Here is a 13331-nt window from a genome sequence, read left to right as displayed (position 1 = left end):
CCGCCTCCGCCTCCCACCCCCTGGCCACTGCCCTCCGCCCCGCCATCCGCCCTCCGCCCCCGCGCTGCCCTCCGGCTGTCATGCACGAGGTGCTCGACGGTATGCCCGCAACGACAATATCGTTCATGGGGAATATTCCGTTATAAGGGTTGGGTTTGAGGGTTCTAATCTTTGCCCCTGTTTTTCAACCCGTAAAAGTGCACAAAAAGACCATTTTGGACCCTTAAAACGCTAGTGAGGGTTTGAGGGTTTGAGGGTTCTACTAGTAGTGCTCTAATCCATGAGACCTGGTCTCATAGAATTCTTTTCCGTACAGTATAGTCTAACGGTTATTCTTCATCTGCCACAACAAACAAATTTATACACTACGCAAAATAATAATAATACAAATAGGTAAAACCAACCTGGAAGACTGCACTTGCCAGAATACATTTATCTTCAATTAAGCTATAACAGGGATCAAAATGTTCTGAGCGCAACTGGAACATGATTCCTCCCCTTTTCTTTGTGGCGAATAACATGATTCCTGCCTAACTACCACAATACCTCCAAAGCTCACCACTGAGAGCTGTGATGAACAAAATTCTCAATGCTTACCACACTATGACAAGAACTACTTGCAAAGCTCACCACTTATCGGCCTGTAAGTAACTAAAGTGGAGGCTTCTTCATATTTTTCCTACAACGTAGGACAAATGAAAGGAAATGCTAGTCATATGGAAGAGTTGGGCACCAGAAAAATTCAGATTTGTTCTTTGGACTGCTGCGCTATTCTTAACTGCCCATGCTCTCTTGCGTCGGGGCTGGAGAAACATTACTGCTGCCCCCTTTGTCACTGAAACCTTGAGATGCCATCCCATCTACTCGTTGAGTGCAACTGGTCGCAGCAGGTATGGACTACCCTGGCAATGCAGGCGAAGATGCTCACTCTTCACATGTCTACTCTCAATGTTTCGCCTCTCACGTATGGGTGACATGAACGACATCCTGTATGATATGGACAAGTGCAATGGTATATGTTTATCAGTATAGGATGTCTGCTTTTCGTGCTTTAATTAAAAACTGCGGCTTCTTTGACATTGGCTATAATAGTCCGGCGTACACTTGGCGCAATAGGCAACACAATGCAAATCCTATTTATCAACGTTTGGATCGATGTTTGGTTAATCCTGATTGGTGTGCTTGCTATCCAAACACGAAAGTGCTTATATCATTCTTAGTGATCACGTGCCTATCTTGATCTCTACTGATGGTCGATTTGCTAAGCCAAAGCAATTGTTGAAGTTTGAGAATTGGTGGTTATTGGAGAAAGATTTTCATGCCCATGCAAAGGCAGCCTGGAACAACACCAGGAATACCTCTTTTTCTGCCAAGTCTTCATCTCTTGCAGGTTCGTTGAAGAGATGGTGCAAAAAGAAGAAGCCTATTCAACAGGAATTACATGAATGGGAAGAGCAAATCAAGCGGATTCAATTGCAGCCACCCCATATCTAGGATCGTGCATTAGAAAGCTCTCTCATTATCAGGTATGAGCAAAACCTTTCCAAGCTAAACCAACACTACAAGCAAAGGGCCAAGAAAAGTTGGGCTAAAGATGGTGATAGGAACACGAGGTTCTTTCGACAAGCTGTATTAAAACGGAGGAGGAATACTATATTTTCTATTAAGGATGAGCACGATGTTGTTCACTTTAAGCCTAACCTTATAGCTAATATTTTTATCAATTATTTCAGGTTTATATTTTCCTCCCCTAACATGAATACTTGTAGAAGACGTTACATTGTATTGCAACCTGTGTCTCAATCAATTGATCCAACTTATTCCATTCCAGACAAGAATGAGATCTTGCAAATTCTTAAAGATATGAAGCTTAATGCGTCACCTGGCCCAGATGGTTTCAATGTGGAATTTTACCTGGCAACATGGGATTGGATTGGAGATGATGTCACTGCCTTGGTTACCAATTTTTATCACACATGTATCTTACCCCCTCACATTGGTGACACTAACATTGCTCTCACCCCTAAAAAGCTTGTCCCCCAAGTCCCTAGTGATTATAGACCTATTAGTCTTTGTAATGTTATCTATAAGATCATTGCTAAATCTTTGGCCAATAGACTCAAAGCCCATCTACCTGATTATATTGACCCCGCTTAGCAAGCTTTTATTCACGGTCGTAGAATTAGCGACAACATCATTATTTCCCAAAAAATCACTCACTCCTTTGCTCTTAAGTCTTGGAATCACAATGCTTTTATGCTTAAAATTGATCTTCAAAAGCTTTTGATCATATTGAATGGAATTTCATTGTTTCCGCTCTTGAACGTAAAGGTTTGCATGCTCATTTCATTCATTTAATTTATGCATGCATCTCCTCGCCTTCGTTCTCAGTCATTATCAATGGTCAGCCAACTCATAGATTTAGAAGTAATAGGGGTAATAGGGGTATTAGACAAGGATGTCCTATGCCCCCCCTATCTTTTTGTGCTTGCCATTAATGAACTTTCTCTTACTCTCAATGATGCCATGGCCGCTAACCACCTTCAAGGTATTTTGCTTGGGCCAAATTGCCCCCCTGTCCACTCTTTGCTCTTTGCAGATGACCTTCTGGTATGTGGCCAAGCTAATTTGCAGGAAGCTAGTATGATTGCTCACATCATCCATCATTTATGTGCTCTCTCAGGTGAAATTCTGAATTGATCTAAGTCGGCAATATTGTCTAGTGCTCATGTTAATCAAATGGCCATTGATGATATTAAGAGCATTTTCCCTGTTCCTTCCATGGATGACAATTGTATTCATTTGGGCCACCCTTTAATTCTTCCTGCCAAAAATAGAGTTTCTGCTTACAACTTTGTCCTTGATAGATTCATGGCCTGGCTTCCTACCTATAGGCTAACATGCTTTCCCATGCAGCTAGGTTAGAACTTATTTGGTTTGTTTTTTCTTCCATTCCGGTCTATTACATGGCAAATATTTTGTTTAGCAAAAAGTTTATTTCCAAACTCATTTCTATTATCAGACTTTTTGGTGGATATGAATTAAGGAAGACAATTCTTCGAAAGGTCTTTGCCTGCGGGCATGGAAGGATATATGCACTTCTAAGGAGGAGGGAGGTTTGGGTATAAGAAATCTTCAAGCCATGAACCAAGGTCTTATTCTTGCCTCTACATGGAGACTTGCTAATGCTCCCAACTCACATTTGTCTCTTGTACTCAAGTCTAAGTATTTTCCGGATACATCCATATGGACTACTACTTCTAGCCCTCCAACATCAGCTTTCTGGTCATCTATTCCTAGAAAACACGTGTAAATCTAGGGGCATTCCTATAAAAGAAACACATGTAGCTCACAACGCGCGTCCAGCGCCTGCAACCACTGACATGTGGCCCAGCGACGCGCTAGCATGCCACACGGGCACTTGATATGGCGGCATACGTCCAAAGGCACTGTATTTGAACGCCCAGACAAGTTGCAGCATCACTTCTGTGTATTTTTCAAGTTTAGGCATAAAAATGGCCGCGTCGGATAAATTAGGGCACTTGTAGTGTATTTAACTCTTAATATTTTCTACCATCAATCTTATGTACTTCTCTCTCTCTCTCTCTCTCTCTCTATTATTTCTCTTCCACCTCTAATTCTTCTACCCGTTTATCTCAAAATCGTATCAACTGTCCCATCTCTTATTGACTTATCATATTATTTTTTCTTTGCTAACCACAAATAAATGCTTACCAAATAAGGGTTATCAAATAAAATCTTATTTCTACGCAACCAGACTAATAAAGCTCGGTCTATCACGGCTAACCGACTAGAGTATTATTCACCGGTTGCAAGGCATGGGCAATCTCCACTTATATTTTCTCCCTTCAATCTTGAAGGCAGAGCGAGCCATGGTCCTTCTTTTTGTATAGATTTTCTCTGAAGGTTTGGTGTGGATTTGGCCCAGTAACAAAAGATGGCCCAGTGAGCAAAGTTATTGCCATGCTATTCGCCCATTCTTAGTTTTGTCACTGTTGGCTAACTTCTTGTGGAGTTGTGTTTGTTCGTGAGAATATCTTTTGTAAAAAATCATGTGCAAAGCATCACAAACGTTTAAAATCGTGTGCAATGATAGACCTGCAACCACTCTTTTTTTTTTGAGGGATAGACCTGCAACCACTCTGGGTTAAAGAAAGTGGAGACACACCCCTCCCCCCAAAAAAGCAATTTAAACACCGTTTGTTTTAATGCACGCCAGCCCCGTAACACAATTCCGTAACAAAAAGCTCGTAAGTCTAGCATTACTCTGGTATGCTTCCGTACGAGTTACTGGTCATGGCTGTGTTTTCGTTCAACTGATTGGATAAAACAGACGAAGAAGAAGACTAATATGTTTTTAATGTAATTTTATTTTGTACTGATCGTTTCACGTTCAGTTGTCCTGGCCTTTGTTTTCCTCGATATTAATCAGATATAAGATGCCCTTTGAATGTCTTTATTTAAAATAAAAAAATATTGTGTAAACCAAGAGTGTGAAAATCCTTATTGATTATATTATTTTATCAAAATTACAATCACTACAGGAATCAGACAATTTTCCGTCAGGCAATAACAGACGGCAAAGACTGGTATACAGACGACAAAGAGTTTGCCGTCAACCAGCTGACGGCAAAGTGTGACGGCAAAGACAAAGTCGGCAAAGGGTACTTTGCCGTCAGCTTTTCATCGGGCAGATGGCAAAGACTTTGCCGTCAACTAATCCAAGTAACAGACGACAAAGAAACATCTTTGCCGTCAGCCGAAGCAAAATCTTTGCTGTCACCAAACTAATTCACAGATGGCAAAGATTTTTTTATTCTAAAAAATTCACTGGACACCTAAACAGTAAAACATTTTCCATGGCATTCTTTATAGCTCAATTTACACAACAAATCAACTATAATCGGTTTGCAGGACGCTCGGCCATCAAAATTTGGTAGCTACAACATTTTTATAGATCAATTTACAGAACTCAACATCAACAATTTTCATAATCGATTTACATGTTCATGCTACAGAGAGATGGGCTCGGGAATCATCCTACAGACAAAGACCGCACGGCAGCCGTGCGAGCCATGTAGCCGCTCGACGTCTTGCACCCGATGGGGCGAGCGGCAGCGGCCCTCCGCATCCGGCGCTGCTCCTTGCGAAAGCCTTTGCGGTGGCGGATGGTGGTGCGGGCGGAGGCGGGCTTCAGCCGTCAGACGGGGAGGGTAGAGGCGGGCACACACGGGTGGAGACGAGAGGCACGCGGTGGCACACAGGGGAGGGAGGTACGCGGTGGCGCGCGGATGTGGACGGAGGTGGGAGGCGCCCGGTGGCGCGGGCGGAGGCGGGCTCCGGCGGGGACGTGTGGCGGCACGCTGACGCGGGCGGAGGCGGGAGCGCACCGACGTGGGCGGAGGCGGGCTCCAGCGGGGGCGTGCGGCGGCGCGCTGACGCGGGCGGAGTCAGGAGCGCGCGCCGGTGTCCGGACGTGGGCGACGCCAGGGTGAGAGAGAGACGGGCGGCGCGGGTGGAGGCGGGCTCCGGCCGGTGGATGCAGGGCCGCGCTAGGCAGGCTCCGACGGGCGAATGCGCGGCTGTGCGGAGGCAGGCGGCGTGCGGCGGCATCTGCACGCGGGCGGCGCTCGGGGGTGAAAGAGAGAGGCCGATGGATGTGGTGCGTTGTGAGATAGATAGATAGATAGATAGATAGAGAGAGAGAGAGAGAGATGGATAGAGGATAAGGCAGGGTGGAGTGGGTGGTGAGCCAGCCTGGAGCCGGGGTGGAGTGGATGGTGGGCCAGCCGGGGTGGGTGGGCGTCCGTGTGGTGAGAGAGGAGGGTGTGGGCACTGTGGATGCGTGGCACGTCATCGATCCGTGTGATCGATCTGTGGGTTGTGTTTTCTCTTTGCCGTCTGCGATTTTTTTTACAGACAACAAAGAGACATACTTTGCCGTCTGTAGAGGAAAAGCAGACGGCAACATTTTCGCTATCTGTGTTTTTCTTCTACACATGGCAAACTAAGCTCTTTGCCGTCTATAAAAATCACAGACGGCAAAGACTCTTTGCCGTCTGCTCTTTTCTCTAAAGACGGCAAAGTATGTCTTTGTCGTCAGCCATTCTTTGCTGTCAGCTGCTGTCGGCAAAAATTGTCTTTGCCGTCTGTCCTGACGAAATGCTGACGGCAAAGACCAGTACTGACGGCAAATCTCATGTTTCCTGTAGTGAATGGATGTCCCTCATCATCACTTTTACATGGAGGAAGTACTAAATCATACTATGTGAACAAAAATGTAAGGTTCCCATTTCACCTCTCTTTTGTCCAACCTTCCTTATATACGTCCTGCTCTTTCGTTCTACTCTTTCATTATTTCCTCCATTTTCTGATTTTCTCACACCCATTCTCTCTAAAATAGAATCAATTGTATGTTTTATTAATTTTCTCTACTTACTCAAAAAGAACGTAAGGTTCCCATTTCACCTCTCTTTCGTCCAACCTTCCTTATATACGTCCTGCTCTTTCCTTCTCCTCTTTGATTGTTTCCTCCCATCTCTGATTTTTCTCACATCCACTCTCCCTAAAATAGAATCAATTGTTTCATGTTTTATTAACTTTCTCTACTACTTATCTCTACTAATTAAAAATAATGTAAGATAAATCACAAGCCGACGTACTAGAAGATTTATATCCCGTTGCAACGCACGGGTATTGTTCTAGTGTACTACTTAAGAACGTAAGGTTCCCATTTCACCTCTTTTTTGTCCAACATTCCCTATATACGTCCCACTCTTTCCTTCTCCTCTTTGATTGTTTCCTCTCATTTCTGATTTTTCTCACATCAATTCCCCCTAAAATAGAATCATTTTTCTCATATTTTATTAACTTTCTCTACTACTTCAAAAGAATGTAAGTTCCCATTTCACTTATCTTTCGTCCAACCTTCCTTATATACATCATGCTCTTTCCTTCTCCTCTTTGATTGTTTCCACTCATCTCTAATTTTTCTCACGTCCATTCTCCCTAAAATAGAATCAATTGTCTTCTTACCAATTAAGTGCTTAACAATAAAATGACAAGTAAATCATGATGATTACATATAAAAACTTGCTAAGATTTTAGCGCATCAATATAATAATAGACGTGCAGTCACGAGTTAATCTACTAGAGCGTTTATACTCCCATTGCAACGCACAAGCAATTGTCTACTATAGGGAAAAAAATGTAGAGCTCCTCCAGGAATTTTGCTCATATTTCCCCCCATACGACATAGTCATTGCCCCGCGCGACCATCTTGAAGCCCCCCCTCGGAATGAGGTGTCCCACATCGTATCTTGGCCGAGCTTGACGATGACCTTGCCACCGATCTCAGCGAGATAAAGGTCGACATCAGCCTTTATGATTTGCAGCTTGCTCTCACTGTGTATCCCCTGCCAGGTCCTGATTGATACCAGACAATCGATCTCCTCCTTGAGGCCCCAATCGAAGAAATGATAGTAGAAATGAAGAATCACAAGTATTTTTCATCAGTTCGGCCATGGTTTCTTATTGAACGAAGAAAGGAAAGAGAATTTAGATACAATGTATTGGTGTGATGACTCACGATGCATGGGATCCTTGGGTGCGTGAGATGTAGGCATATCCCTGCATGACCCTACCAGATGGGAAGGGCCACATGTGCTGCGTGGATCCAATGTCATGGTTGTCCACAAAGGTCACCGCCTTGGCTGGCCACCAATCATGCCTAGCACCTTGCCGCCAGTGCCATGTAGCCGCCACAGCTCGCCCTCCACAGCGACGTTCAGGATGCCCTTGGTGGTGAAGTCGAACGTGGTAGCGGGGCCGAAGCCGCCCACCCGGTCCACCCAATTCACCAACTCCTTCCAGTACTAGTCTTGGTTGAGGTTTAGCTTGTCATCACCACCGTACACGAGCGACGTCCATACCTCAGCCTTTCGGAAGCATGGCTCCGAGCGGTCAGTGTAAATCTTGGCCACGTCTATGATGCTGGAGGGAGCCAAATGTGTGTGATGCCGACGGCGATAATGTTGTCCACCTTGCCAATCAGGAAGTTTACTGCTACTTCTTGAGTTTGCGTTGATTTTTTCCTTAAAGAGGAAAGGGTGATGCAACAAAGTAGAGATAAATATTTCCCTCAGTTAAGAACCAAGGTATGAATCCAGTAGGAGGCACAAGCAAGTCTCCAATCTATGTTCCTACACAAACTAACAAACACTTGCACACAACGCGAAAAAGGGTTATCAATCCCTTCATGGTCACGAACAAGAGTGAGATCTAGTAAAGATAGGTATAAAAGATAAATAAAAAGGCAAACTAAAATAAATCTAAATAAATTGCAGCAAGGTATTTTTGGGTTTTTTGGTTTATAGATATGAAAATATATGATGGAAAATAGACCCGGAGGCCATAGGTTTCACTAGAGGCTTCTCTCTTGAAGATAGCATATGGTGGGTGAACAAATTACTGTTGAGCAATTGAGAGAAAAGCGCAAAGTTATGAAGATATCTAAGGCAATGATCATGAATATAGGCATCACATCCGTGACAAGCTGACTCATGCCTGCATCTACTACTATTACACCACACATCGACCGCTGTCCAGCATGCATCTAGAGTATTAAGTTCATAAGAACGGATTAACACTTTAAGTAAGATGACATGATGTAGAGGGATAAACTCAAGCAATATGATGAAAACCCCATCTTTTTATCCTTGATGGCAACAATACAATACGTGACTCGCTACCCCTACTATGTCACTGGGTGAGAACACCGCAAGATTGAACCTAAAAGTAAGCACCTCTCCCATTGCAAGAAATACCAATCTAGTTGGCCGAACCAAATCGATAGTTTGAAGGGAAATACAAAGATATCTTAATCATGCATAAAAGAGTTCAGAGAAGACTCAAATAATATTCATAGATAATCTGATCATAAATCCACACATCATCGATCTCAACAAACACACGCAAAAAAGTATTACATCGAATAGATATCCAAGAACATCAAGGAGAACATTGTATTGAAGATCAAAGAGAGAGAAGAAGCCATCTAGCTACTAGCTATGGACCCATAGGTCCATGGTACACTACTCATGCATCATTGGAAGGGCAGCAATGTTGATGTAGAGGCCCTCCATGATCGAATCCCCCTCTGGAAGATCACCAGAAAAGGCCCCAAGATGGGATCTCACGGGAACAGAGGCTTACGGTGGCGAAAAAGTATTTTGGTGGACGCTTCTGGTGGTTTGGGAATATTTGGAAATTTATAGTGCAAGAATTAAAGGAAATATGCCCTAGAGGCAATAATAAAGTTGTTATTTTATATTTCCTTATTTCATGATAAATGTTTATTGTTCATGCTAGAATTGTATTAACCGAAAACTTGATACATGTGTGGATATGTAAAAAAAATTGTGTCCCTAGTAAGCCTCTACTAGACTAGCTCGTTGATCAAATATGGTTAAGTTTCCTAACCATAGACATGTGTTGTCATTTGATAAATGGGATCAGATCATTAGGAGAATGATGTGATGGACAAGACCCATTCGTTAGCTTAGCATTATGATTGTTTAGTTTTATCGCTATTGCTTTCTTCATGTGAAATACATATTCCTTCGACTATGAGATTATTCAATTCCCGGATACTGGAGGAATGCCTTGTGTGCTATCAAACGTCACAACATAAATGGGTGATTATAAAGAGGCTCTACAGGTATCTCCGAAGGTGTTTGTTGGGTTGGCATAGATCGAGATTAGGATTTGTCACTCCGAGTATCGGAGAAGTATCTCAGGGCCCTCTCGGTAATACACATCATAAGAAGCCTTGCAAGCAAAGTGACTAATGAGTTAGTTGCAGGATGATGTATTACGGAACGAGTAAAGAGACTTGCCGGTAACGAGATTGGACTAGGTATGAAGATACCAACGGTTGAATCTCGGGCAAGTACCATACTGATGACAAAGGGAATAACATATGTTGTCATAATGGTTCGATCGATAAAGATCTTCGTAGAATATGTGGGAGCCAATATGAGCATCCAGGTTCCGCTATTTGTTATTGACTGGAGAGGTGTGTCGGTCATGTATACATAGTTCTCGAACCCGTAGGGTCCACACGCTTAACGTTCGATGACGATATTGTATTATATGAGTTATGTGATTTGGTGACTGAATGTTGTTCGGAGTCCTGGATGAGATCACAGAAATGACGTGGAGTCTCGAAATAATCGAGAGGTAAAGATTGATATATAGGATGATAGTATTCGGACACCGAAAGTGTTCCGGAGGGTATCGGGTACATATCGGAGTACCGGAGGGGTTACCAAAACCCCCAGAGGGAAGATATGGGCCATATGGGCCATGAGAGGGGAGCTCACCAGCCCACAAGGGGTGGCACGCCCCCCTGTGGAAGGATGCCGAGTGGGAGAAGGAAAAGAGGGGGTTTGGCCCCCTTCCTTCTCTCTTCCCCCTTCCTTTTTCTTCTCCATCAATTATGGAAGGGGGGATGCCGAATTGGGGAAGAACCCAAGTAGGATTCGGCCTACTTGGGGTGCCCCCTGGCTGCCTCTCCTCCGCTCCCACCTATATATATATATATGTGGGGAGGGGGCGCCTAGAACACACAACATCAATTGTTAGCCGTGTGCGGCGCCCCCTCCATAGTTTACACCCCCGGTCATATTCTCGCGGTGCTTAGGCGAAGCCCTGCACAGATCAATTCACCATCACTGTCACCACACCGTCATGCTGACGGAACTCATCTACTACCTCTACACCTTGCTGGATCAAGAATGCGAGGGACGTCACCAAGCTGAACGTGTGCAGAATTCCGAGGTGCCATACGTTTGGTACTTGATCGATCGGAGCTAGAAGAAGTTCGACTACATCAACTGCGTTGTCAAACGCTTCCGCTTACGGTCTACGAGGGTATGTAGACAAACTTTCTCCTCCTTGTTGCTATGCATCTCCTAGATAGATCTTGCGTGGGCGTAGGAATATTTTTTGAAATTGCATGCTACGTTCTCTAACATTGGTATCAGAGCCAGGTCTATGCGTAGATGATATGCACGAGTAGAACACAAAAGAGTTGTGGGCGATGATCGTCATACTGCTTACCACAAATGTTTTATTTTGATTCGGCGGTATTGTTGGATGAAGCGGTCCGGACCAACCTTACATGACCACATTCATGAGACCGATCCCACCGACAGACATGCAACTAGTTTTGCATAAAGGTGGCTGGCGGGTGTCTGTTTCTCCTACTTTAGTTGAATCGAATTTGACTGCGGCCGGTCCTTGTTGAAGGTTAAAACATCAAACTTGATAAATCACCGTTGTGGTTTTGATGCGTAGGTAAGAACGATTCTTGCTAGAAGCCCATAGCAGCCACGTAAAACTTGGCACAACAAAATAGAGGATGTCTAACTTGTTTTTGCAGGGCATGTTGTGATGTGATACAATCAAGACATGATGTGATATACATTATTGTATGAGATGATCATGTTTTGTAGAAGTTATCGGCAACCGGTAGGAGCCTTATGGTTGTCTCTTTATGAAGGAAATATGCCCTAGAGGCAATAATAAAGTTATTATTTATTTCCTTATATCATGATAAATGTTTATTATTCATGCTAGAATTGTATTAACCGGAAACATAATACATGTGTGAATACATAGACAAACATAGTGTCACTAGTATGCCTCTACTTGACTAGCTCGTTTACCAAAGATGGTTATGTTTCCTAGCCATGGACAAAAGAGTTGTCATTTGATTAATGGGATCACATCATTAGGAGAATGATGTGATTGACTTGACCCATTCTGTTAGCTTAGCAATTGATCGTTTAGTATGTTGCTATTGCTTTCTTCATGACTTATACATGTTCCTGTAACTATGAGATTATGCAACTCCCGTTTACCGGAGGAACACTTTGGGTGCTACCAAATGTCACAACGTAACTGAGTGATTATAAAGGAGTATTACAGGTGTCTCCAAAGGTACATGTTGGGTTGGCGTATTTCGAGATTAGGTTTTGTCACTCCGATTGTCGGAGAGGTATCTTTGGGCCCTCTCGGTAATGCACATCACTATAAGCCTTGCAAGCAATGTAGCTAATGAGTTAGTTACGGAATGATGCATTACGTAACGAGTAAAGAGACTTGCCGGTAACGAGATTGAACTAGGTATTAGATACCGACGATCGAATCTCGGGCAAGTGACATGCCGATGACAAAGGGAACAACATATGTTGTTATGCGGTTTGACTGATAAAGATCTTCGTAGAATATGTGGGAGCCAATATGAGCATTCAGGTTCCGCTATTGGTTATTGACCGGAGACGTGTCTCGGTCATGTCTACATAGTTCTCGAACCCGTAGGGTCCGCACGCTTAAGATTTCGATGACAGTTATATTATGAGTTTATTAGTTTTGATGTACCGAAGGAGTTCGGAGTCCCGGATGAGATCGGGGACATGACGAGGAGTCTCGAAATGGTCGAGACGTAAAGATCGATATATTGGACGACTATATTCGGAGTTCGGAAAGGTTCCGAGTCATTCGGGTATTTTTCGGAGTACCGGAGAGTTACGGGAATTCGCCGGGGAGTATATTGGCCTTATTGGGCCATAAGGGAATAGAGGAGAGAGGCCAAAAGGAAGGAGGCGTGCGCCCCCCTTCTGGTCCGAATTGGACAAGGGGAGCAGCCCCCTTTTCCTTCTCCCTCTCCTCCTCTTTCCTTCTCCCCTACTCCAACAAGGAAAGGAGGAGTCCTACTCCCGGTGGGAGTAGGACTCCCCCCTTGGCGCGCCTCCTCCCTAGGCCGGCCGCCTCCCCCCTTGCTCCTTTATATACGGGGGCAGGGGGCACCCCATAGACACATAAGTTGATCTACGTGATCGTTCCTTAGCCGTGTGCGGTACCCCCCTCCACCATATTCCACCTCGGTCATATCGTCGTGAAGCTTAGGCGAAGCCCTACGCCGGTAGAACATCATCATCGTCACCACGCTGTCGTGCTGACGGAACTCATCCCCGACACTTTGCTGGATCGGAGTCCGGGGATCGTCATCGAGCTGAACGTGTGCTGAACTCGGAGGTGTCGTACGTTCGGTACTTGGATTGGTCGGATCGTGAAGACGTACGACTACATCAACCGCGTTGTCATAACGCTTCCGCTTACGGTCTACGAGGGTACGTGGACATTACTCTCCCCTCTCGTTGATATGCATCACCATGATCTTGCGTGTGCGTAGGAATTTTTTTGAAATTACTATGTTCCCCAACAGTGGTATCAGAGCCAGGTTT

The 13331-nt window shown here is 44.3% G+C and overlaps 1 pseudogene; it reads right to left on the bottom strand.

Annotated features, from left to right (window-relative positions):
- Positions 1-7254: 7254 nt before the first annotated feature.
- LOC119321330 overlaps positions 7255-13331 on the bottom strand; it is a 40227-nt pseudogene continuing 34150 nt past the window's right edge.

Source organism: Triticum dicoccoides, chromosome 6B, assembly GCF_002162155.2.
Source record: "Triticum dicoccoides isolate Atlit2015 ecotype Zavitan chromosome 6B, WEW_v2.0, whole genome shotgun sequence".
In the NCBI taxonomy this organism is placed as follows: Eukaryota; Viridiplantae; Streptophyta; class Magnoliopsida; order Poales; family Poaceae; genus Triticum; species Triticum dicoccoides.
This window is presented reverse-complemented; position numbering and strand designations above follow the sequence as displayed.